This window comes from Macaca nemestrina, chromosome 12, assembly GCF_043159975.1.
Source record: "Macaca nemestrina isolate mMacNem1 chromosome 12, mMacNem.hap1, whole genome shotgun sequence".
Classification (NCBI taxonomy): Eukaryota; Metazoa; Chordata; class Mammalia; order Primates; family Cercopithecidae; genus Macaca; species Macaca nemestrina.
The window spans coordinates 35,497,729-35,522,724 of NC_092136.1; the positions used below are offsets into that span (position 1 = coordinate 35,497,729).

General features: G+C 37.5%; 1 long non-coding RNA gene across 1 annotated transcript in view; it reads right to left on the reverse strand.

Annotated features, from left to right (window-relative positions):
- Positions 1-897: 897 nt before the first annotated feature.
- The window catches only part of LOC105471477 (uncharacterized), a 39,419-nt gene continuing 15,320 nt past the window's right edge, over positions 898-24,996 (reverse strand). The window contains exon 3 of the long non-coding RNA XR_011610727.1: positions 898-1,028. This is a non-coding gene — a long non-coding RNA (uncharacterized lncRNA). The remainder of the gene's footprint in view (positions 1,029-24,996) is intronic.

Sequence of the window (24,996 nt, forward strand, 5' to 3'; positions counted from 1 at the left end):
ATGTTCAAGGCACTGATTTAGATATAGGTGAAACAAAAACGAAACATCTGTGGGCTTGCCTTCAAGCATTCTGTATTCTGGTGTAGTTAATAAGATATTTAAATAATTGCAGGAAGATACCAGGTAATATTTGTTGAGAAAAGTTCAGAGATTTCTTCTGGGAGATTAGATTAAGACTTTGCCTCTGACTATGGAGATTAGGGTGGTGCCTAAGCCTGACTATGAATGACAGGCAGGCTGATAAGATTTCCAGAGGTGCAGAATCATGCTTAAGTTTGGGGAATATTAGATTTTTCTCTTTGGCTAGAAAATAGTTATAGAAAAGGGTATAGACTAGCCTGTTAGTTTAGAGCCTAAACTTGGGAGGCAGGAGGGTCTTAGATGACAGGTTAGGAGTTTTAACTATTTTTGCAAGATAATTGGTTGGCAGGGATCAGGGGCATGTTAATGAGCAGAAGAGAGGCATTTTACTTTTGTTCTTCAAAGAGAAATTGAGCAGTGAGATAACAATCAGTAGGGAAGGTGTTTAGAGTTGAGGACAATGGGGAAAAGCTATTGCAATCATCCAGGCAAAAAGCATTGAAATTCTGAAATAAAGTAGTGATAGGAATGGAAAGGGGGTAGGTTAAATGAGGGGGATATTGGGTCATAGAATGGACAAGATTTTGCATGTGATTTAGTGACAGATAAATGGGGAGTCAGTTATAATTCTAGATTCAAGTCTGGATCATTAGGAGCATGTACATGCCATTGATTGTAAGAGAAAGAAGGCGAAAACCATTTGAGAAGGAAGATGGTGAATCTCTTTTGGACATAATGAATTTGAAGTGCCAAGGGATTTGTAGATGGGGATCTTCAGCTAACAGTTCCAAAGGCAGTGTTTGGAGTCCAATAATGTACATGTAAAAGGTTTTATAAGTATTAGACATCAATTTATAAGCTTGAAATTGAAAATAGGGTATTTGTTTTCTTAATCCAGAAATTCTCTGCTGAAAGCCAGGGCTTTATTCTTGAATATGGGGCAAAATCTGTTGAATTAAAGAGATCCATATTACTATGAAGCAAAGGAAACAACGTTTTAATAAATAGGCAAATAGCCCAAAATCTTACGATGTTTAAAAGCATTTCAGGCCATTAGAAGACCATAATGACAATGGTAGCTACTCTATACTGATATTTCCAACATTACTATTACTTCTATTAGGAATATTAAGAGCTATTACACTTGTTAACAGCTCCATAATATTTCATAACATATTTCATTAGTCTTCTGGTGCTTGTTTGTCTTCCTGTTTCTCATTATTGTAAATACTGCTCTGGCAAACATCCTTGAAAGTAAGCCCTTGAGTATGTATGTATGCAAATATTTTTGTAGGAAAGTTTCTAAAAACTGGAATGGATAAGTCAAAGAGTATCCCATTTGAAATTTAATGGGTATTGTCAAATTGTCCTCTAAAAATGTTGGTACAATTTTTATTCACATCAGAAAATGTGTAACCGGGTATTTCCTTCAGAACTTCACTAACAACAGTTATCGATCTTTTAAATTTTGACCTATTTGAAAACCAAAAATCATATTTGCATATTGTTCAATTTGCTTGAGTCCCTTTTCACATTTAGTAGTACTTTTATCTTTTTCCTGTTGGGAATTAGGAAAGAGTCTTTTCTTTCATTTTCCTTAGAATTATTATAATTATTACCATTTGTTGATTGGGTACATGGGAGCCCAATGAGCAAAGAAACCTTGAAACTGGCAATAACAGCAAAGTTAGTGATGTTATAATTAAGAATTCCTAGGTAATAGTAATTATTGCTGGCTAGTAAGTTCTTGTGATACTGAGTTCAAATCTGGGTTCAACCATTTCCTGATTTGGTAAGGGACTGAGCACCCTGAATATCAATTTTTTCATCTTTAAAATAGAAGCAATGCTAAAACCTTCCACAGGGTTTTGTGAGTATTAAAATTCAACAATAGGAACAAAGTAGGTTCTCACTAAGCCAAAGACTGATTATGTTGAAATTGTTTGAAGTTGAACTTCAGGTTTCCTATAAAGCTTTTATTGTAGTCCTGAAGTTTTCACTCATACTACCATCCTCTGTGCATATAGGCCAAGACAGTGATATCTCATGAGAACAGAGGCAGTATTCTACAACCATGTCTCTGGTCATCCCATTTTTAAACATGACCCTGGGGCGATAGGGCCAAAAAGACATAGAAAATGCAGATGGTCTCTAAACTAATAAACAACTACAAGAACAGAATTATTTAAAAGATGTGTGGATTTGAAACTCGTGTCTCCAAGAGGCCACTGAAGTGCCAAGCTAAACATATACTTTTCCTAGTACAGAAATTCATATGTCAACTTTAGAGATTACTTGTTTTATGAAATAGTCATAGGAAATCTGTCATTTTGACCTGAATTTCTCAAGGTAAATAGAATGCTTTAGAAGCCCTACAAAGGGATGTTTTAAAACTCATGTCTAATTAGGAAATATGATAAACCTGTAAAAATCCATATCATGTATTTTGAAGTTCAATTTAAGCATTTCCTTATTCATTCCAGTCATGTTGTTGAACAGTCCATTGGGTGGCAGGCACACTGCTGATTATTGGTAGTATGAAGAGGAAGAAAACCAGTAGAGACCTTAGGAACAAGAAGATGCTAAACATAGGTGATAAGGGCTAAAATAGAGGTATAAAACATCGTGGAAGCAGTAAGGAGTGATTGTTGGATAAAGCATCCTGGAGGAGGTGACCTGTGATTTGGGTAGGCAGTCCACCAAGGAGTAAAGAAGGCAAGAGAGGTTCAGACGAAGGGAATAACCCATCTAAAAGTATAAAAGAAGCATGATATTTTCAGGGAACATTTTCAGATGTCGGAATTATGGAGCACTGGAAGTGAATACTAACAATGCACTAAGTGATTTGAATTAAGCGCTGTATTCTATCTCTTTTCTGCTTCCCTTTCCAGGCCCACTGCCATCAAGTTAGTTCAGACACGATTTACTCCAAAAACTGACGGTGGTATAAAAGAGCATAGATTATTTCCTCCCAAAGCTGGCACTATTTCAGAGATTATAAACAGCTATCTTCCCTTTTAACATTCCTAAACACAGTATTGATTAAATTTGGGTCTATTTTCTTTTCCACTGTTGCCTAGCACAGAGCTTGATTTGATAACTTGTTCTGGTCAAACAGTCGACTGTGAGATGTAGAAGGATAAGCAAAAATAAAACAACAAAACACTGGACAAAGATTCAAACTTCACATTTAACTCAGTGAGATTGGCAGTGGCTTCCTGGAATACTGTTTTGAGATGGCATTTTAAGTCATGTAGAATCAACAGAAAGAATGGTAGTCGATTATGGAATTCTGCTATGGACAAAGAAGAAGGCAATGGTGTCATCTGCTATTCTCAGCACTTTCCTTGCCACCTGCAGCTGCCACCAATCTCTAACAGCTTTATGATTCTACAATTCTATGCCATGTGTATACTGCGATGGTGACCCACCTTTGCCCATAATATTAGGCATAACATATTTATTGTAGTAATCGAGATTTTCTAACTCCTGGACATTATATAGTTTTCAAGTGTCTTGCGTCAGTTTCTCATATGGACATCTAATAATAAAATTTCTGTTTTGACCCAAACTTCTGAAAAGTCACTCATCCTTTAATATTTATCACTTTGGCTACCTACTTTGGTAGCCATCTCCAGTCATCCAGAATGATCGCTAACTTAGATGTTCTATTGCCTTTAATGTCCATATTATCAATGTAGGATACAACACCGTTGTCTTTTTTATATGGTTAGTTGTATGTGTATTTGCCTTACCCCCCACCCTCATTATAAATTCCGTGGGATTTTGAGATCCATGCTGTAATCACTTTGTATCTTATATTATCACTGGACACAGGTCCAACACAGAGATGCTCAAGAAGTATTTGTTGAATTAATGAATGCATGAATGGTTTTCTATGCTTTTGTTTTTATTATACATATGATTTTGTTACATCTACTTTGTTGATATCTTACATTTTCATGTGGGTAAAATATGTTTTATAAAAATTAAAATACCTGGGAAGTTTTTCTCAAAATAGGTATTTTTTTTTTACTCACAATATGAGAATTCCTAACTTATAATAATCGTTTTTTCTCCTTCATTTTTAAAAATTAGATCCTAATTAGCTGAATTTTATCTTTATTGATCTTTTAAGAACTTGATTTGATTTTAAAATATACATATTTACATGGAGAAACTGATAATTTAAATTTCAATATTTATCTTTGTCTTCAACTATTTCTCAAAATCTTGGTTATATTGGCAGCCTATTAGCAAAAACTTATTTCTGAATGTAAAATTCTAGAGTTTTTTTTATATTTTATGAATGCAAAAAGAATTTTTGAGGGTAATTGGTTTCCTGTAATTACTGTAATTGCTGTTCATGTTACATACATTTTATATTTGGGATAAATTTATCTTTACATTTTTTTCTATTTGATACTTATCACCGGTCAGCACCACTATAATAATGATCATTTGGGTTTAGGCAATGTTTGAAGTTTTAATCCTACTAACACTTGGATCCCTTTCCCCCTTTTTCTAAACCAAGGCCTTTTGTTCTTTTTATTTTGTCATTGTGCTCCAAGAGAATTCCATTTCCTGAAAACATAACCTTCCAATTAAATTCAAAATTCATCTCTATTAAAATGCACTGTTTATATTAACTTAAGCAACAAAAGTCAATTCCTCTCGAATTTCCCCCAATATTACTAATTATAATGTCTGAAATATTCTAAAACTTTCCATTGTCTAAAATATTTTTATATTTTTATTCATAAAAAATAAATTGATTGGGTACAGTGACTCACACCTGTAATCCCAACACTTTGAGAGGCCAAGGAGAGAGCATTGCTTGAGGCCAGGAGTTGGAAGCCAGACTGAGTAACACAGCAAGGCCCACTCTACAAAAAATAAAAATAATTAGCCAGGTGTGGTGGTGCATGCCTGTAGTTCCAGCTACTCGGACTAAGGCAGGAGGATCGCTTGTGCCCAGGACTTCCAGGCTGCAATGAGTCATGATTTTGCCACTGCACTCTATCCAGCCTGGGCAACAGAGCAAGATCCTGTATCTATAAGTGAAAATTAAATTTATATTTTACTTTGTTTGACTTATAGAATAAGGCAGTGGCTAAATTGAAATTATATCTTATATGAGAAATACATACTTTGTTTCATCAATTTGATCTATAGTAATCTTACAATTAGATAATATTCTTATCGAGGGCAGGGATGATGTTTTCTTATTCTGTGTGACTTGCTCTACCTGAGAAGGGATTAAGCCTGTGGGGAATGTTTAATAAGCACTAATTAAATACAGAATCAGAATTGTACAGGTCTTGAGGAGGTCTACAAGGTTTTCTGCTTCAACTTTTCATTTTATAGATGAGAAATCTTTCATTTTCATATTCTTCCCCAAACATCCATAACTTGCTGTTGAATATGAAATCATGCTAACACTATTTTTTTCAGTATGTTAACTGTTTTTGATAATGTAGCATTTTTGCTGCTTATTGAGGTGCGTTGAGACACAAAACAAATACATCTCTCTTGTGTATTTAAATTGAATTTTAATTCAATTATTTTCACTGAGTTTTCTGTTGATGGAAACATATCCCTAAATCTTTCTATTCAACTCCAACTACCACTTTAATCCCAGCTAGCAGTTTCTAGCTGGGATTTTGTCTGCTAGCGTTAATTTTTAATTATCTACATTCAGAACACAATATTGTGATCTGTTATGGCCAATCCAGGAACAGTTACCACAAAGCACAGGTTCTGGCAATCAACATCATATCAGAAATATTTGTTATATGAAGCTATTTCTTAGGCCTGGTGGCACATCTCTAAGTTACATAAAACACAACAGTATGCAGCTAGTTCCAGCTCCAGTTTGACAGGTAAAGAATCTAAGACCAAGTAAGAGGTGAAAGATTTACTATGGTCATATAAATAATAAATGGAAAAGAGGGGGTCTGATTCCAGTGTCCTTGACTCTGCCCATTTTCTTTCCATACTACTCTGGCTGCCTCTCAAGAACAACTCCCAGACAGCACACCTGGGTCATCTTGGTTGCTTGGTTACATTGAGAAAGATACTCAAATTGCATATCTTCACATCACTTACTCTTTTGATACAATTTTCTCCATATCAAAACTAAATATGTCAATTTCATTTTCTTCATCTGTAAATGGGGATAATTGTGTATCCCACTGGGATTTTGTGAGGTTTCAAATTACTTAGACACACACACGCTTAAGATTGTGTTCAGACAGTAAGTAGGTGGTCAGTAAGTTTTGGCGATTCTTTCCTGCAAATTAAATCGCCACACAATTTCACATGCTTTTGGCTTGCAGGTCCTGGAGGTGGAGTTGGAAAGATTTATAGGCTAGAAAAAAAAAAAAAGAACTTTCTCAAGAGTTTATCTTATGCCACAAATATTATATGGAAAGTTCATTGTGTGTTTGCCACTGTGGTGGGCTCTGGGACATAACAGTGATCAAGATGGAGATGGTGGTTGCTCTTAAAGGACTCACATCCCAGTGTAGGAATCCAGCAAAGAACAGATAAATAGGAGTATAAATAAATAGATGCAACTATAAAATTGGAAGAAAAAAAGACAAGGAACAAGAGTTAGAGAGCAACAGAAGGAACCTACTTTAAGTTTTTCAGAGAAGGTATTTTTTAAAGCTGATTTCTAAAGAAGATGGTAGGAGCTAGCCATGAAGTGGGTGGGTGTGGGGGTGGGTAAGCCTTCCAGGCAGAGAGTAATGTGTATCGGCCCTAAGGTAGGAAAAAAGCTTGCGATTTGCAAGGAACTGCAAGTAGAGCAGGGGGAGTAGAGTGTAATGCACAAGTGAGAGAATGACAAGCAACTAAGTAAGAGGACCAGGCTGTGGGTAGGTTATGTAGATTCTTGTAGGTCATAGTAAGTTTGTTTTTTATTCTGTAAGTTTTGTGGTAAGTTTTTGTTTTGTTTTGTTGTGTTTTAATTCTACAAGTTTCATAAATCAGGATGATTTCTAAACAAGGGGCATGATCTAGTACAGTCAGGTATAAGGAAGAGGGGATAGACCCTTCACATCATTATTTTCTGAGTGAGGCTCATACTCTTTTTTCCCTCTCCCGCCCTCCTCTCAACTCTGTTTACATCTTTTTCTCTTTGCTGAAAGGGAGGAGAATCACTTCTTGGCTCAAAATTCTTCTCACAGGTTTCCTGCAGAATAAATCCCTGTTCATCCCTAAGAGAATGTTAAACTCTCCATGGAACAGCTTTTTATAAATGCTTTTCATTGTGAAATTATATCCATTTTGTTACAATTTAAAACTACCTACCCCATGTTATATATTCTCGATTTAACTAAGGGTAGATTTGTTCCCTAGAGCAATGAGGTATTTTGTTTCAACATGTATTTATTTTCTCTTGCCTGTTCTAAAAGTGACTCACTTCTGATGAGAGTTCTTTAAAAATGGCATTCCATGTGTTGGGGCATTCAGGCTTGTGTTCTTAGAGTCTCACAGACTTTTTTTTGTGTGTGCTCCTATATTTTTCTCCCTCAGAAGATAAATATGGGCCTCTTCCCTGTGCTAAATAATCGTTTGGAAGTTGACTGTGCTGAGAAAGATTCAAAGTAGGTTTTTCAGCAAGAAAGAAAACTATTATCATATAGTGATGTCTACTGCTGGCATAGGCTGAGCAAGTAGGTCCCATGTGTTGGCCAAACATTCTTAATTTAGTATGTTAAACATTGCACATGGTGAAGATGAACTGGCATACTAAAGGTATGTAATTAAAATGTTAGAATTGAGTATTAAAACACAGACCCTCAATGTTATGTATATTAGGACAACTATATTAAGGAAAACATGATAACTGAGAAATTGGAAGTATTTCTGAATATTTTGAGGCATCCTTCTCAATAAGTTTATAGAATAATAGACAAAACATATTTGTGGATTAGTGGAGAGGAATCATATTGAATACTACATTTGTCATCAAATAGTTACATGGTTTTAAAAATTCTTGGAATGCTGAATGCCACTATGATCAAGATCATAGCTTTGACCTATAGATATCTGGATAATTCTTGCTCTGGCACTAGCTCACACTATAGCAGATAACTTCAGGTTTGCCTTTTCATATCCACGTTCTTCTAATTTCTGTTTTATTTAGTAAGTACTCCAGGAGGCTGATCTGTATGGAATGCATTAATAGGCTCTCTTGGCTGATTTCTAGTTGTTTCAGCCAATGGAAGCCCTGGCAGGAGATCAGAGAGAAAGTGAACAAGGATCGTGTGTGTTTTCCTCTAGCTCCCTCCTTGTAAGGTTGCCTAGGGCTAGCTGTGCCTTTCATCTATAGATTATATTTTCTCTTAAGGTGGTCCTTTCTACATGATTCTCTTGTTACAAGTTTAGGCCCTTTCTCAGGCCTAAAAAACCAAGTCCACGGTACTGCACTATCCATTATTGGTTTTGGAAACCCTGCCCTTACCTTTGTAAATAGTCTCTCTATTTACTCCTCTTTAAATTATCCAAATTTGAGTGTGCCATCTGTTTTCAAAAGAGACTCCAACTGCTGCACTAGCTGTATAATCTTGGCAACAGATTTTAAATTGTGCTTCAGTATTCTCGTCTATATAGTAGAGGTAAAATCATTTTCTTACCCTTTGCATATATAATATCAGGGTGTGGATTAGAATAATTACGTTCAAATGTTATTTTCTGAAGCTCTAGATATTCTGTCTCTACTGCTTTCCATACTTTCTCCAGGAGTAACTTTTACTTGCTCAGTTATACTGAACGCCTGAAAAATTTTTACTTGAAGCAAGAACTCCATGACTAAAACAGGTTGAGAACCACTGGTCTTAGATGATTATAGGGTTCTTTTAGTGCAACAAATTCTGTTATTCTATCTGGCTGTTATATACAGAAACTAGTGTTCCTTGCATCATAGCCTCTGGCCAGTGCTGGAAATTTGGTAGGTTTAAATAGCTGTAGGCCATCTAGTCACATGATTTACTATCTGGCCATGGGGAAGAGTCTAGTTAATTTTCCCGGATCATGTTCCCTTTTATAATTTTTTTTCAAGGCTTAAGATAGAAGGCTGTAGGGGCCAATAAATACACTGCAAGTAGGGGATCAAAAAGCTATCTTCAGTGGTTTCACTGTGGCCATCTCAGTTCTCAGAGCCCTTGGACAGTAATTGCTTCTCAGTGTGCTGGGTGGGCACTAAGAACCCAGTTCAGAGTAATTGTGAAACTTTGCAATTTGTCCAAGTGTAGCAACACTCTTGAAACGTTCTCCCTCTTGGCTTATTGTTTCTATCCTTGTAGCTAACATCTTTTACTTCCTTTTCTATATAAAGGAGTAGAGGAAAGGCATCAGCAAATTCTTGGGTGTGCTATAAGCTATACCTGTCCAGAGATTTATTGCAGCATTTACTGGAGTGATGACGCACTCAGAAGCACTACTGATATAGTATGCCAAAACAAAAAAGTCTGTGAAGTATAGACAGTAAACTGTGAAGTATAGTAGTTTAGAGTTGCCCTTTACAACCATGCAAGTGTTGGTTTATTCTTTCATTTAACATTTGTTCAGCAAAAATTTGAGTACCTGCGATGTACCCAAGAGTGTTAGACATTGTGGAACATGAAATTTGACAGGACCCCTGCACTTAAGAAGCCTGTGTTCAGGATATATTCAGATAACTGCAACATGATTGGCTGGTAAAGGCAGCTTCCTAACTTGCTTGTTTCTTAGAAGTAGTCCTGAAAGTCCATCTGAGTAGGCTGCATTGCCTAGTGGCTGGTCTTGGAACTGCTTGTTTTTGCATTTCTTCAGGATTCTTCTGACTAGATCAATACTTCTGGTTTGATCTAAGACTCTAGTCTAGATCAAGAGTCTACCCCCTTATGCTTCCATTTTCAGGTAACTTTCATTGCTGCAATCCAGTTTATTTCATTTAAGGCAACTTTGCTGTCACAATACACACGTCTGCTTTTTAGTGTTCTTTTCTCTCTCTGCTATTCAAATTACAAAATTCTTCTACACTCTTCTCCCCTTTGCAATCTAGTTGTGATCTAATATAAAAACCAATATACGGTGTAGTAGGGAAGTGAGAGTCAGATGTTTTGAAGCAAAAATAAGCAGAAACAATCATTGCTTTTCACCACTAGAATCCTTGCAATTCACACTTAGACTTAGGGCACATTTATTTTCTGCTTCTGACTTTTCTAAGAATAAACTTTCAAAATTTTAAAATAAATAAAACTCATTTAATGGGAACTTTCACTGTATTTTTTAGGAAGATACATATGCATGATTATGAGGCAAAATCTTGTGAAGGAAGTTGCATTTGTACCCAATTCTATGGGATCTAGTTAGATGAAGATGGAGCTGTGGGTTGTGAAAGGCATACCAGACAAAACAAAACAAAAACACTTAAAGGTGAAAGCTCAGTGCTCACCTTGGTTTCCATCAAATTTTGAGCAGCTTAAGGTATGGTAATCTCTTTGCTTGACTGAAATCACTTGTTGGAATGACTGACTATAACACGCTAAACTTCTTTAAGGGGAGTCTCTTTTCTGTTTGTTTTTTCAATGTTTAACACAAGGCTTGACACATAGTTGGTACTCAGTAAATGTGGAAGAGTGAAGAATAAATTGCAAGATATGTTATATATTAAGGATAGGAAGTGACTTTGATTAACAAGAGAAAGGATTTGATAGAAAAGGGATCTAATATTAGAAAAGTAGATTGGGACAGATTAGGGAGGCTTTATATATCAAGTCATTAAATAGACTGAAGAGCCGCTTAATGGTTTTGTCACACTAATGTGTGACACACACTTTAGTATTCAGAAAGGTGAATGTGGTAGCAGTGTGCAGTACAGATTGGTGGAAGGAGGGACTGAACAGGAGATGCGGAGATCAATAATGGGGGTAATAAAGTAGAACAGGTGTCAGAGTGGTGAAAGGTTATGAAAAAGTGTTATTTCACAGCTAAGTATGCTAAACAACTGGCTTTAATCTGCTTCTCCCTCCAGAGTACTGTCAGTCGACCTGGGCTTGAATCCTAGACTGTCACTTAGTAACCAGGTACCTTGGACAAGTTACCTAAGCTCTCTAAATTCATTTCCATGTGTTTACTGTGAGGACTAATATCCCCAAAACCAAAAACAAACCATGAAGTATTTATCATGGTGCCCAAAGAATGAGGAATATTCAACAAATGATAATAATTATTAGTGTTATTACTATTATTACTTGTGAAGGCTACAAGTAAGAGTTTCCTGCTGTAGGATGGAATGAGGCTTCTGTACAACTCTTGTGCCTTGCGTGTTCTGACTCAAGAACTGTGTGCCCTTATCTCTTCAACAGATTTGATTAAAATCTAAGTAGCAAAAGGACAAGCTTTCAAGCAAATATTACATAAGAAGGAATCGTAAGTGGTAGAGTGTCATGGAAAAATTCTAGTCCAAAACTTGTTTCAGAAGAGCAGGGTGACCTTGGGGAAGTCACTTCATCAATCTAGATCTTCCGTTTTTCAGCTATAAAATAAAGGGGTTGGATTAAATGTGTTTACACGCGTGTATGTGCATACAATAGGACATTTTAGATAGGTCTAGGGTTCAAACTTTGTTGATGAAGACAATTGCTTTATCAGTTTTCTGAAATATCTCTAAACTCCTGTAGCTTGGATGCCTCAGGGTAAAGTTGGGTGACATCACTCTTGCTAGAATTTATTTGTGCCACTAATTTACATGGGAAAGAAGAGTTTCCAGGGAAAAAAGAAATAGGATTTGAGTCTCCTTTTTTTAAGTTTCAAAGATATTCAAAGACATTGAAATATGTCTGATGGATTAGGATGGCCTTGATAAATTCCAAATTATGAGAAATAGCAAGGAGGTGCTGAAAAAAAACAACTCATCTTTCTTGGAGACATAAGGAATTCTGATGAGGGAGGCTGTGTCTCTCTTTAGGGGCTAAACTTCGAAGGAGGGGTAGTCCTGATCCCATGCCTAGGATTACTGACACACTGAAACCATCTTGATGCAACCACCCTGACACCTTGGATATGCCTTGGGATAAACATTTACATATGGTTGAATCGAAAGAACTTGTCTAAAACATGGAAATTCTTAGGCATTTAACAGTTTTGCTACGGGACTACTAAGTGAGTGTAGCTCAAAGGTAACAGCATTGTTTCTTTACCACGCAGCACAGAACCATGTTTGTCTGGGGAATCCATGGAAGTCTCTACCAAAAGCAATGCGAAAATACATACAGCAACTCAGTGACAATAATGTTAACCAAAACTAGCAAGCAGGACTGTTGGGGGCCAGCAAATGTAAATGCTAATTTCAGTAAATATCAAGTTCAGTCTTAAGGGCTGTGCCCTTTTCAGGTGCAAAACAGTGACAAGCAATGACTCTTGGACACATGAACAATCTTAGAGATCCTTAGATATATTTGAGGGAAAAAAATTGTAGAGCAAGTTGGAGTTAGTGTTCAAAGGGTAGGTGAGAATGCAGAGACATCACAAATTATGTATTAATGTATATGGGACTTCATTTGAATGCAGGCATATATTTATATTAATGCGTCCACGAAGCATAAAGAAAGGTTAATCTATTTTGAGGGTCACTTATATTTATTGTAAACTAGTAGCAGGATATTCTGGTTAACAAAGCAGTCTCATGAACTTAGTTAACGTGAGGCTACCCCTGAGAGAGAGAGAGAGAGAGAGAGAGAGAGAGAGCGCCTCTCTATGCACACTGATAGGCCAGATTTTTGAGTCTCCTCTATAAGGCTAAGAAAAATGCCATAGCAATCTGTCTGAATGGCTGGCTAGCGTCTATCAGATGATGTCCAGATAGTTGCTACAGCTTTATTTTTATCTGCATCCATTTTAAATGGAAATAAACAAGGGCTTAGATCATTCTGACAGTTTCCCAAAGTCACCTTGAGGGTAGTAGTGGAATATGGGCTCGAAATTTGGTCTTTTGACTCTAAGTACTATGTTATTTTATCTGTTTCCCTCTTCTGTGGTGTGATAATCTGAAGAGTAGAAATATAGGTGAAAGGAGGGAGTGGAGTTTTCTTTTCATCGGAAAGGGGTAGTAATTCTGGACAGATTGTTGAAACTAGAATTAAGTCTTTAAAAAAGAGACATTCCCCCCCCCACAAACTATCCATAATGTTGGAAATCTAATGGTGTGTGTATGTGTGTGTGTGTGTGTGTGTGTTGGATTGGGCAAGGGAGAGATCTTGAGTTATTTCTTTGATTTGATTCACAGTATTTTACAAGTAGCTTTGATAAGCACAGTACAGCAGTATGACAATAATAATTCTTATGTTGATTCTAAATGCAAATGATAATTTTATGGTCTAGGTTATTTAGTTCTGAAGCTTGGGGATTTAATTTTCTATTTTTTTGGTTATAATCCAAGTGGCATGTTATTAATTTTCCAATGTATTTGTAACAGTTTGTGTTACATGTGAGTTTTAACTGTCAGAAATCAAGCAGTGCTGAGTTTGGGTGCTCTCTGCAGAATAGCTGACAAGCAATATTTGGATTAGTGGATCCAAGTATCTTTGAAAACATAAAATGTAGAATATATATATTATATATTTCTAAAGTTTGTCTTCTTAAAGCTCATTTATTTCCATGGCATTTTTGTGGATTAAGGAAGTATATGCTTGTTTGACTTGCTGAAAATAAATGCCCTTGAGAAGGAAAACATATGAACCCTCTATCAGTCTTTTATTTCATGAGAATTGGCTCTTGCAATTAACTCATGGTAATTTCAGGAGGCACTGGGAAAATCAAATATAAAAAAGCACAATTCACTGGGAGGGTTACATCCAGAAAGTAGGTACTACCCCAGGAGTCAACATGGCAGAAGAAAGAATACGTGTTGGGATCAGAAGAACTGGATTTGAATCATGTCACACTGTGCTGAATATGTGACTTTGAACAATACGATTAACTCATTCAGGCCTCTATTACTTTCCTGGAAATTGGGATCGATAGTACCTCCCTACCTGACTTCAAAAGATTATTCTGGGGCCAAGTTAAGTAATAAACCTTAAAGTGTTTTTAAAAAGCTTGTATCATTTTAGGGTTCTTTGGATATAAACATCACAGATGCCATTTAACTTCAGCAAAAAAGGAACTTACTGAAAGACCTTGGTTAATTTTCTAACGGAAAGGACAAAGATGGGATGCCAGGTATAGAAAGCACAGTAACCGGGGCTGCTGGACCAGGAATCCAAATGATAACAAGTGGGCAGTCTTGTCTGGATGTCATCACCAGGATGAATCAGCCTTGCCTTTCTCTTTGAGATCTTCTCAAGATTCAGTATCCTTGGAGAGAAGGAGGGGGAAGCAGGGGCAAGGAGGGGCGGGGTAGACAGAGACACCGGGAGAAACCAGAAACCGGGACCAAAAGCCCTCCACGTGGATTAGGGATTATCTAGGGCGAAGCAGCTTGATTAACAGACCCTCAAGACTAACACAGGGAAAGAGGAAATGCTCTCAGGGGAAAACTGAATGGAAACTGGGTGACGAAAATACTGATGCTCGCTGAAAAGGCTCTACAATTATTTGTTCCTTTGGGAGAACAGGCTGCTGAGAAGATGCAATGGTGGCTGTCTGGGGGAGTGAGAGGGAGGTGGAGCTCTGGTTAGCTAGGGCCCCTCTGGCAGGGGTATATACCTTGGGGAAGAGGGTAAGAGTGATGGAGGAGGAGGATAGGGTGGATAAAAAAATGGAGGTGGGAGGACACTCAAAAGACAAACACTGGTGATTTTGCTTACAGAATGTTTTGTGTTCTAATGATTTCATATAAAATATCAAGATAAACATAGACATCTGTTCAGTTTTTTGAGTTAGGTTTTCTAAAGTGGGCATTTCAGCCTATCTTGTATGCATCCTAGGGTTGCACGAAAGTGACTGAAAGGACTTGAAATAGATATTTGAAATGGCTGGGCCTTGACCACATCACTCGGAAATGCTCCAGGTCATATTCTTTATGAATTGGGATTTCTTGTGTGAATCTCATAAGGAAAAAAGTTTCATTGCTAAAAATAGCACCAGAAAATAATTGTCTGCTAGAGGAAATCATGAAGAATTTTTTCTGAATAGCATATTTAGTCTCTTCAAATTGTCTTGGTCTCTATCAACAGCTGGGCAGCTGGGTACACAAGCATGATATTGCTTTATTGTTTGATTTATATTAATATTACCTCAGTGTTGTTTACACAATTCATTTTGCCATAGCCAGAAAGAGCCTCAGTCTGCAGAAAATGTTTACCTGCCAAGAGGGTTTGTGAGGGTTTGTTGAAATAATCCTGAATTGTGCTTGATCCATTTGGTCAACAGTGGAATTAATAGGCTCAAGCAGATTGGACTTCTTTGCTCAAAAATACCTCCTTCTTCCTTCGTGTGTGCCCTGAAAGGCCAGAGTTCAGCTGCCTTGGAATCCCTAATTTTCTTTGACATCAGGAAATTCTCTTGGCACATTCATTTGTCCCCCTGGTATCCATTAACATTTTCATGTGCTTTGTGGAGTAAATGAAACTGTCTTATGTGGACTGCAGTGAGGTTAGAGATAGTATGTGTTAGAGGGAGATGAGAGGTTTCAGGGTGTGCGTTTTCTTAGTTTTGCTCCAAACAAAACAAATTGTGTGGATATTCTTAGATTGTTCAAAATAAGCTGAGCAAACAGTTTCATGTATGGTGAAGTCAGTGACTGAAACAATAATGCTGTAGACCTACATTAGCCTACCATTTAGCTTTGAAGATGCTTTTATCACATACTTGTTCAATTGCCTTTTTTTTTTTTTTTTTTGAGACAGGCTCTCACTGTCACCCAAGCTGGAGTGCAATGGCTCGATTATTGCTTACGGCAGCTTTGACCTCCCCAAGCTAAGGTGATCCTCCCACCTATCCTCCTGAGTAGCTGGGACCACAGGCATGCACCACCAGGCCCAGCTAATTTTTTGTATTTTTGTATGGTTTCGCCATGTTGGCCATGCTGATCTTGAACTCTTGGGCTCAAGCGATCCAGCTGCCTCAGCCTCCCAAAGTGCTAGGATTACAGGAATGAACCACTGCGCCTGGCCCAACTGCATATTTAGTCTGATGTAGCTAGATCTTTAGGGCCAAAGGGGAAGCAGTGATAATCTGTGTATCTGTGTCTCTATAGATATATAGGTATTTCCCAAATACACCACTGTAATTATTTTTGTTTATATATCCTGTTAGCCTTATAAAATTCTTTGTAGGACAAATATAAATATGTATGTCCAGATATATGTATATGCAGATGCCACTGCTATGGTGCTAAAAGAGGTTTGTGTGTTTTCTACTTGCTTGATAAAGGCTGCCTGGTGGAGAAGACAGACCAAAGTATATAACAGAAGATAACAAAAAGGGCAGAGTGGGAAAATTTGAGAATAGATAATATTACAGGATATAGAATACTGTTTATATCAAATATTAATTTTTACAGGCTAAATTAAAAATACATGCTTATTTTCAAAAATGGTGAAAATATTAGATGAGGAAAATGTGAAGGGGCATAAAAATCCTGACATTAATCTTAGCATCCTAAAGCAACTAACAGCATTTCTCTACATTTCCTTCCAGGCTATTGTTTCTCCCTTTTTTATTTCCATTTTTCCATTGTTGTATTCATTCAACATAAAGTTATGTGCTTTCCTTTTTTACTTAATAGCATATAATAAGATGAGTGTCTTTGTAACTGTTTGTCAATATTTTATATTTCTAGATCTAGGTTTCCCAAAATGGACTTAATGAGTTAAACATGTTTATTTTTTTCTACTATGAAGTTGCATTTATTGGGACTTTGTTATAATTTTCATAATTGTATTATAAAACATAGCTCCATCATGTACCTAGCCCAGCAAGTTTCCTAAAGGAGGTTCCAAAACAGCTTGATCTAAAATATTATTTTCCTAATAACACAGCTTTACTGCATAGAACCAAGATAGGAGTTAGACCAAGATGCAATAGAACCTGTACAGAATTTTTTTAAATTTCTACTTCAATAGAAATTACTCTTTAATGACTATACATCTTTGTTAATGATTTTTTTTGAAAACCAGAATTTTAAAATGAGCCCCAAATTTTTCTGCTGTATACATATATCCATTTTCTTATCAATTATATATAAAATATATCCTCATTATTCTTGTTTAAACTTTTAAGTTCAGAAGTACATGTGCCAATTGGTTATATAGGTAAACTTGTGTCATAAGGGTTTGTTGTACAGATTATTTCCTTACCCAGATATTAAGCCTAGTACCCATTATCTATTTTTCCTGATCTGCTGCTGCTTCCCACCCTCCATCTTCCAAAAGGCCCCAGTGTGTGTTGTTCCATTCTGTGTCTGTGTCCTCATCATTTAGTTTCTACTTATAAGTGATAACATATGGAATTTGGTTTTCTCTTCCTGCATTAGTTTCCTAAGGATAAGGGCCTCCAACTCTATCCATGTTCCTGCAAAGACCATAATCTTGTGCTTTTTTATGACTGTAGTATTCCATGGTGTGTATGTACCACACTTTCTTTATTCAGTCTACCATTGTTGGGAATTTAGGTTGCTTCCATGACTTTGCTATTGTGAATAGTGTTGCAATGAACATATGCACATGTGTGTCTTTATGGTATAACGATTTATATTCCACTGGGTATATATCCAAAAATGGTATTCCTGGGTTGAATGGAAGTTGTTTTAAGTTCTCTGAGAAATTGCCAAACTGCTTTCAACAATGGCTGACCTAACATTCCCATTAGCAGTATATAAGCATTCCCTTTTCACCACAACCTCACCAACATCTGTTATTTTTTGACTGTTTAATAATTCTGATGCCATTCTGGCTGATGTGAGATGGTATCTCATTGTGGTTTTGATTTGGATTTCTCCAACAATCAGTGATACTGAGCTTTTTTTTCATGTGGTTGTTGGCTGCATACATGTCTTTTCTTTTGTGAAGTGTCTGTTCATGCCCTTTGTCTACTTAATGTTTTTTTTTTTCTAGTAAATTTAAGTTTTTACATATGCTGGGTATTAAACTCTTGTTGGATACATAGTTTGCAACCATTTTCTACCATTCTGTAGGTTGTCTCTGTTGATAGTTTTTTTTTTTTTTTCTGTGCAGAAGCTCTTTAGTTTAATTAGATCTCATTTGTCAAGTTTTGCTTTTGTTGTGATTGCTTTTGGTGTTTTCATCATGAAATCTTTGCCCATTACTATGTCCAGAATGGTAGTGCCTAGGTTGTCTTCCAGGGTTTTTATATTTTAGGTTTTACACTGAAATATTTAATCCATCTTGAGTTAATTTTTGTATATAGTATAAGGAAGGGGTCCAGTTTCATTCTTCTGCATATGGGTAGCCAGTTCTCCCAGCAACTTTTATGGAATAGGGAATCCTTTCTGCTTTGTTTTTGTCAGGTTTGTTGAAGATCAGATAGTTGTAGATGTGTGGGCTTATTTCTGGGTTCTCTGTTCTGCTTTTCCTTGGTCTGCATGTCTGTTCTTTTATCAGTACCATGCTGTTTTGGTTACTGTTGCCTTGTAGTATAGTTCGAAGTTGGGTAACATGATGCCTCTAGCTTTGTTGTTTTTGCTTAGGATGGCCTTGGCTACTCAATGTACTGTGGTCCTGGAGATTGTTTGTTATGATTTTTTGGTTCTATGTGAATTTTAAAAGTTTTTTTCTAGTACAGTGAAGAATGTCAATGTTTGTTTAATAGGAAGAGAATTGAATCTGTAAATTGCTTTGGGCATTATGGTTATTTTAATATTAATTTTTCCTATCCATGTGCTTGGAATGTTTTTCCATTTGTGTCATCTCTGATTTCCTGGAGCAGTGTTTTATAGTTCTCCTTTAGAGATCTTTTACCTCCCTGATTAGCCATATTCCTAGGTATTGTGTTCTTTTTGTGGCCATTGCTAATGGGATTATGTTCCTGATTTGGCTCTTGATTTGTCTGTTGTTGGTGTATAAGAATGTTAGTGATTTTTACACATTGATTTTTTTATCCTGAGAATTTGCTTGAGTTTATCAGCTTAGGGAGCTTTTGGGCTGAGACTATAGGGTTTTCTAGTTACAGAATTATGTCATCTGAAAACAGGGGTAGTTTGACTTCCTCTGTTAGTATTTGGATGCCCTTTACTACTTTCTCTTGCCTGATTGCCCTGGCCAGGACTTAATAATACTATGTTGGATAGGAGTGGTGGCAGGGCATCTTTGTTTTGTGATGGTTTTCGAGGAAAATGTTTCCAGCTTTTGCCTATTTAGTATGATGGTGACTATGAGTTTGTCATAGATGGCTCTTACTATTTTGAGGTATGTTCCTTCAATACCTAGTTTATTGAGAGTTTTTAACATGAAGGAATGTTGAATTTTATCCAAACCCATTTCTGCATCTATTGAGATAATCATGTGATTTTTATCTTCTGTTTATGTAATGAATGACATTTATTGATTTGCCTATGTTGAACAAACTTTGCATCCCAGGGATAAAGCCTACTTGATCATGGTGGATATGCTTCTGGATTCGTTTGCCAGTATTTTGTTGAGGATTTTGGCATTAGTGTTCATCAAGGATATTGGCGTGAAGTGTGTGCATGCGTGTGTGTGTGTGTGTGTGTGTGTGTGTCCATCTGTTCCTGATAGGTTTCAGCATCAGGATAATGTTGACCTCACAGAATGAGTTAGGGAGGAGTCCCTCCTCAATTTTATGGAACAATTTCAGCAGGAATGGTACCAGATCTCATATATACTTTTGGTAGAATTCAGTTGTGCATCTGTCTAGTCCTGGGCTTTTTTTGGTTGGTAAATTATTTATTACTGACTTAATTTTAGAACTTGTTATTGGTCCATTCAGGGATTCAATTTCTTCCTGGCTCAGTCTTGGGAGGGTGTATGTGTCCAGGAACTTACCCATTTCTTCTAGATTTTCTAGCTTCTGTGTGTAGAGGTGTTCATAATATTCTCTGATGGTTATTTGTATTTCTGTGGGGTCAGTGGTAATACTCCCCTTGTCAATTCTGATTGTGTTTGTTTGAACCTTTGCTCTTCTTTACTAGTCTAACTAGCAATCTATGTATTTTATTAACTTTTTCTGAAAACAGCTCCTGGATTCATTGATATTTTGAATGGGTTTTCATGTGCAGTCTCCTTCAGTTTAGCTCTGATTTTATTTCTTGTCTTCTGCTAGCTTTAGAATTTGTTTGCTCTTCACTCTTCAGGTTTTTTGTTTGTTTGTTTGTTTGTTTGTTTTGCCTGGGCTGGAGTGCAGTGGAGCAATCTTGGCTCACTGCAACCTTCGCCTCCCAGGTTCAAATGATTCTCCTGCCTCAGCCTCCCAAGTAGCTGGGATTGCAGGTGCCTGATACTATGACCAGCTAATTTTTTGTATTTTTAGTAGAGATGGGGTTTCACCATGCTGGCCAGGCTGGTCTCAAAATCCTGACCTTGTGATTTGCCTGCCTCAGCCTCCAAAAGTGCTGGGATTACAGGCGTGAGCCACTGTGTCCAGCCCCTTTCTCTAGTTCTTTTAGTTGTGATGTTAGGTTGTTAAAGTGAGATCTTTCTAGCTTTTTGATGTGGGAATTTAGTACTAGAAATTTCTCTCTTCACACTGCCCTAGCTCTGTCCCAGATTCAAGTATGTTGTCTCTTTGTTCTCATTAGTTTCAAAGAACTTCTTGATTTCTGCCTTACTTTCATTATTTACCCAAGACTTATTCAGGAGCAGGTCAATTTCCATGTAATTGTATGGTTTTGAGTCAATTTCTTAATCTTGATTTCTAATTTCAGTGTGTTGTGGTCCAAGAGATTATTTGTTATGATTTCACTTCTTTTGCGTTTGTTGAGTGTTTTACTTCTGATTATATGATTGATTTTAGAGTATGTGCCATGTGGTGGTGAGAAAAATACATACTCTGTTGTTTGGGGGTGGAGAATTCTGTAGGTGTCTATCAGGTTTATTTGATCCAGTACTGACTTCAAGTCTTGAATATCTTTTTTGATTTTTTGTTTCAATTATCTGTTTAATATTGTCAGTGGAGTGTTAAAGTCTCTATTATGTGGAAGTCAAAGTCTCTTTGAAGCTCTCTGAGAACTTGCTTTATACATCTGGGTGCTCTTGTGTTGGGTGCATAATACTTTACCATTAGGTAATGCCCTTCTTTGTCATTTTTGATATTTGTTGGTTTAAAGTCTGTTTTGTCTGAAACTAGGATTGCAACCCCTGCTTTTTTGTTTTTTTGCTTGGCAGATTTTTCATCTTTTTATTTTGAGCCTGTGTGTGTCCTTGCATGTGAGATGGGTCTCTTGAAGACAGCATGCCAATGGGTCTTGGTTCTTTATCCAGCTTGACACTCTGTTCGTTTTGATTGGGTCGTTTGACCCATTTACATTTAAGGTTAATATTGTTATGTGTGGGTTTAATCTTGTCATGTTGTTAACTGGTTATTTTGCAGACTTGTCTATGTGATTGCTTTATAGTGTTACTGGTCTATGTACTTCAGTGTGTTCTTGTACTGACTGGTAAAACAATCTTTCCTTCTCATATTCAGTGCTGCCTTCAGGAGCTCTTATAAAGCAGGTCTGGTGGTAATGAATTTCCTCAGCATTTACTTTTCTGAAAAGGATCTTATTTCTCTTTTGCTTATGAAGCTTAGTTTGGTCAGATATGAAATTCTGGGTTGGAATTTCTTTAAGATTGTTGAATATTGACTCCCAATCCCTTCTGATTTATAGGGCTTCTGCTGAGAGATCTGCTGTTAGTCTGATGGGCTTCCTTTTGTAGATGACCTGACTTTTCTCTCTAGCTTCATTAACATCTTTTCTTTCATTTTGATCTTAAACAATCTGATTATGTGTCTTGGGGATGATCTTCTTGTGAAGTATCTTATTGGGGTTCTCTGCATTTCCTGAATTTGAATGTTGACCTCCCTAACTAGGTTTGATGATGTTCTCATGGATGGTATCCTGAAATATGCTTTCTAAGTTGGTTCAGTTATCTCCAACTCTTTCATGGACTCTAATAAGTCATATATTTGATCTCTTAATATAATTCTGTATTTCTCAGAGGTTTTGTTTGTTCCTTTTCATTCTTTTTTATCCTCTATTCTTGCCTGTTTAATTTCAGAAAGCCAGTCTTCAAGCTCCGAGATTCTTTTTTTTGGTTGATCTATTCTGATACTGATACTTGTGATTACATTATGAAATTCTTGTAGAGTGTTGTTTAACTATCAGGCTGGTTACACTATTTCTACACTGGCTATTTTGCTATTGGCTACTGTATTGTTTTATCACAATTTTAGCCTCCTTGAATTGGGTTTCAACATGTTCCTCTAGCTAAATGATCTTTGTTCCTATCTATATTCTTAATTCTATTTCTGTCATTTTATCCATCTGAGCCTGATACAGAACCCTTGCTGGCGAGGTGATACGGTCATTTGGATGAGAGAAAGCACTCTGGCTTTTTGAGTTTTCAAGGTCATTGCACTGATTTTTATGTTTGTGGGCTTATCTCTTCAATTTGTGAGGTTGCTTATTTGTGGATGGGTATTTTTTCATTTATCCTGCCTGATGACCTTCAGGATTTGATTGTGGTATAAGGTGGATTCAGCTCACTGGCCTCATTTCTGTAAGATTTTAGGGGGCCAGTCCTTAGCTCCCAACTCCTTGACTGTGTGCTCCAACTCTCGGGAACTTGTATTGGACCCAACTTTTCTCTGGCTCCTTAAGGTTAAGAATCCACTGTTCTGTGGGGACTGAGATGTTCCCAGATCACTGATCACTACACTCCAATGAATTGTGTCAGCCAAAGCATTTCATAGTGTAGTGAAAGCAAGATCCACCCTCCTTTGCATGTGTCTTCAACAGTGCAACAGCAGCTACAGTAGAGTGCTAGTGGGCACCGGGGTGCCTATCTCCCTGTGGGCATTCACCACAGTTGTGGAGGCAATGCAGCTCAGGGGGTATGGGTGGGGTCCCCCGGTGACAGCTGTGTGTGTGGTCATAGTGGAGGGTGGTGATGGGTGGGTGGTGGGGTATTGGTAAACACAGGTCTGGGTGCCTTCTTTGTACCCTACAAGCAGGAGTGGTTGCTTAGGGCAGAGGGGTGTCTATTCTTCTCTGTGCAGTGTTAGCACAAGGTCAGGGCACTAACAGAATTGGACCTGGCTGGTTCTGTGCCCACCAAAGTTCCATCTGCATTGGTGGTCAGTGGTGTGGGGGGAGGAAGGAAAGAACTCTGTATGCCCACACACAACTGGTGCAAAACAATCAAAACCCATTGATGCAGATATTTGCTAGCAAACTGCTTTGGGGAGCTGCAGTGGGCCCATGGGGAGCTGCAGTATGGGGAAGAAGTGTATGGGCTGGTGCCTGCCCATAGGGGTCACCCCACTGGAGCTCTTCACTGGTCAGTCATGGTCTTTCAGTGCATAAGCTATGGTAAGTGTCTCCCGGGTACCCAAGGCTGCCCTGCAACAGGTGTGACCAAGGGGCCCTGGGACAGACTAGCAGACCAAGGAGTGCTCAGGTCAGACTGGTCCCATCTGATGGACAAGGCCACACTGCAGAGTTTAGGACCAACAGTTTCCCTAAAGCAAAAGTCTCCTGTGAGAGCATGTGGATCTTAGGGGGATGGCCATCTCTGGTCATGCTCCGCTACCGGCACTCCCATGCCAAACCCTCTGTGCTCCACATCAGCTGGCTTGCTGCCCCTACTACTTCTCTAAGCAGTTCTCCTTGCCAACTCAAGTGTCCTTGATCTCTTTCTGCTGGGGTTCCAGAGGCTCACAGTGAGAACAGTTTGTTCCTTGATGGTTCAACTTACCCATTCTCCTGGAGCCATTGGAGACCAGGAACCACTGTAGGTACACTATAGCCTCATGTATGGTTCCTAGCTTTCTCCCCCTTCAGTCAAGCTTCTGTGTCTTTCCTCTGTCTACTCTCAGTGCCTTCCCTCCAAAGATCTGTTAGGAGCATGCCAGCCATCTAAGTTCCTTGGTGGGAGCTTTCACCTGGTTGCATCTAGTCAACCATCTTGCCTTCCCCTCCTAAACATGTTTAGATTTTTGAGGCCCCTAACTTCTAGAAGGGCCTGTTAACTTACATTTCCTTTTATATTCAAATTTACCCTTAGATTTACACTTTCTAAAGACCTCAGTTGGAATGCATATCCCATTTGGGCAGCATAATTGACTTTTATCAACACTGAATTTATAATTTTTTTGAATTTATGAATTTGATGATCAGAAAGTTATATTCCATTTTTTACTTTTGCATGTTTTTGATTACTAGTACAGTGATAACATGTTGCATGTGTTTATTGGTTATCACTATTTCACTTTTTGTAATTATTCATGTATTTATATATTTCCATTTGTAGATTTGTATTTTTTCTTCCTGTGTTTGTATTTTAATTTAGATTTACTTATTTTTTACTCAAATAAGTTATTAAACACGTTAACACTTGTTAACTAAATTGCACATATTTCTCAGAGCTTGTAATGTTTTCTAACTTTCTTTTTAATGTGTGTTTGTGGTTGTGTGTGTGTGTGTGTATATATATATATGTATATATATCATTTTTTGAGATGGGGTCTCGCTCCGTCACCCAGGCTGGAGTGCAATGGCATGATCTCGGCTCACTGCAACTTCTACCTCCCATGTCCAAGCGATTCTCCTGTCTTAGCCTTCCAAGTAGCTGGGATTACAGGCATACACCACCACAACCAGCTAATTTTTGTATTTTCAGTAGAGGCAGGGTTTCGCCATGTTGGCCAGGTTGGTCTTGAACTCCTGACCTCAGGTGATCCGTCCACCTCAGCCTCTCAAACTGCTGGGATTGCAGACATGAGCCACCATGCCCAACTTAT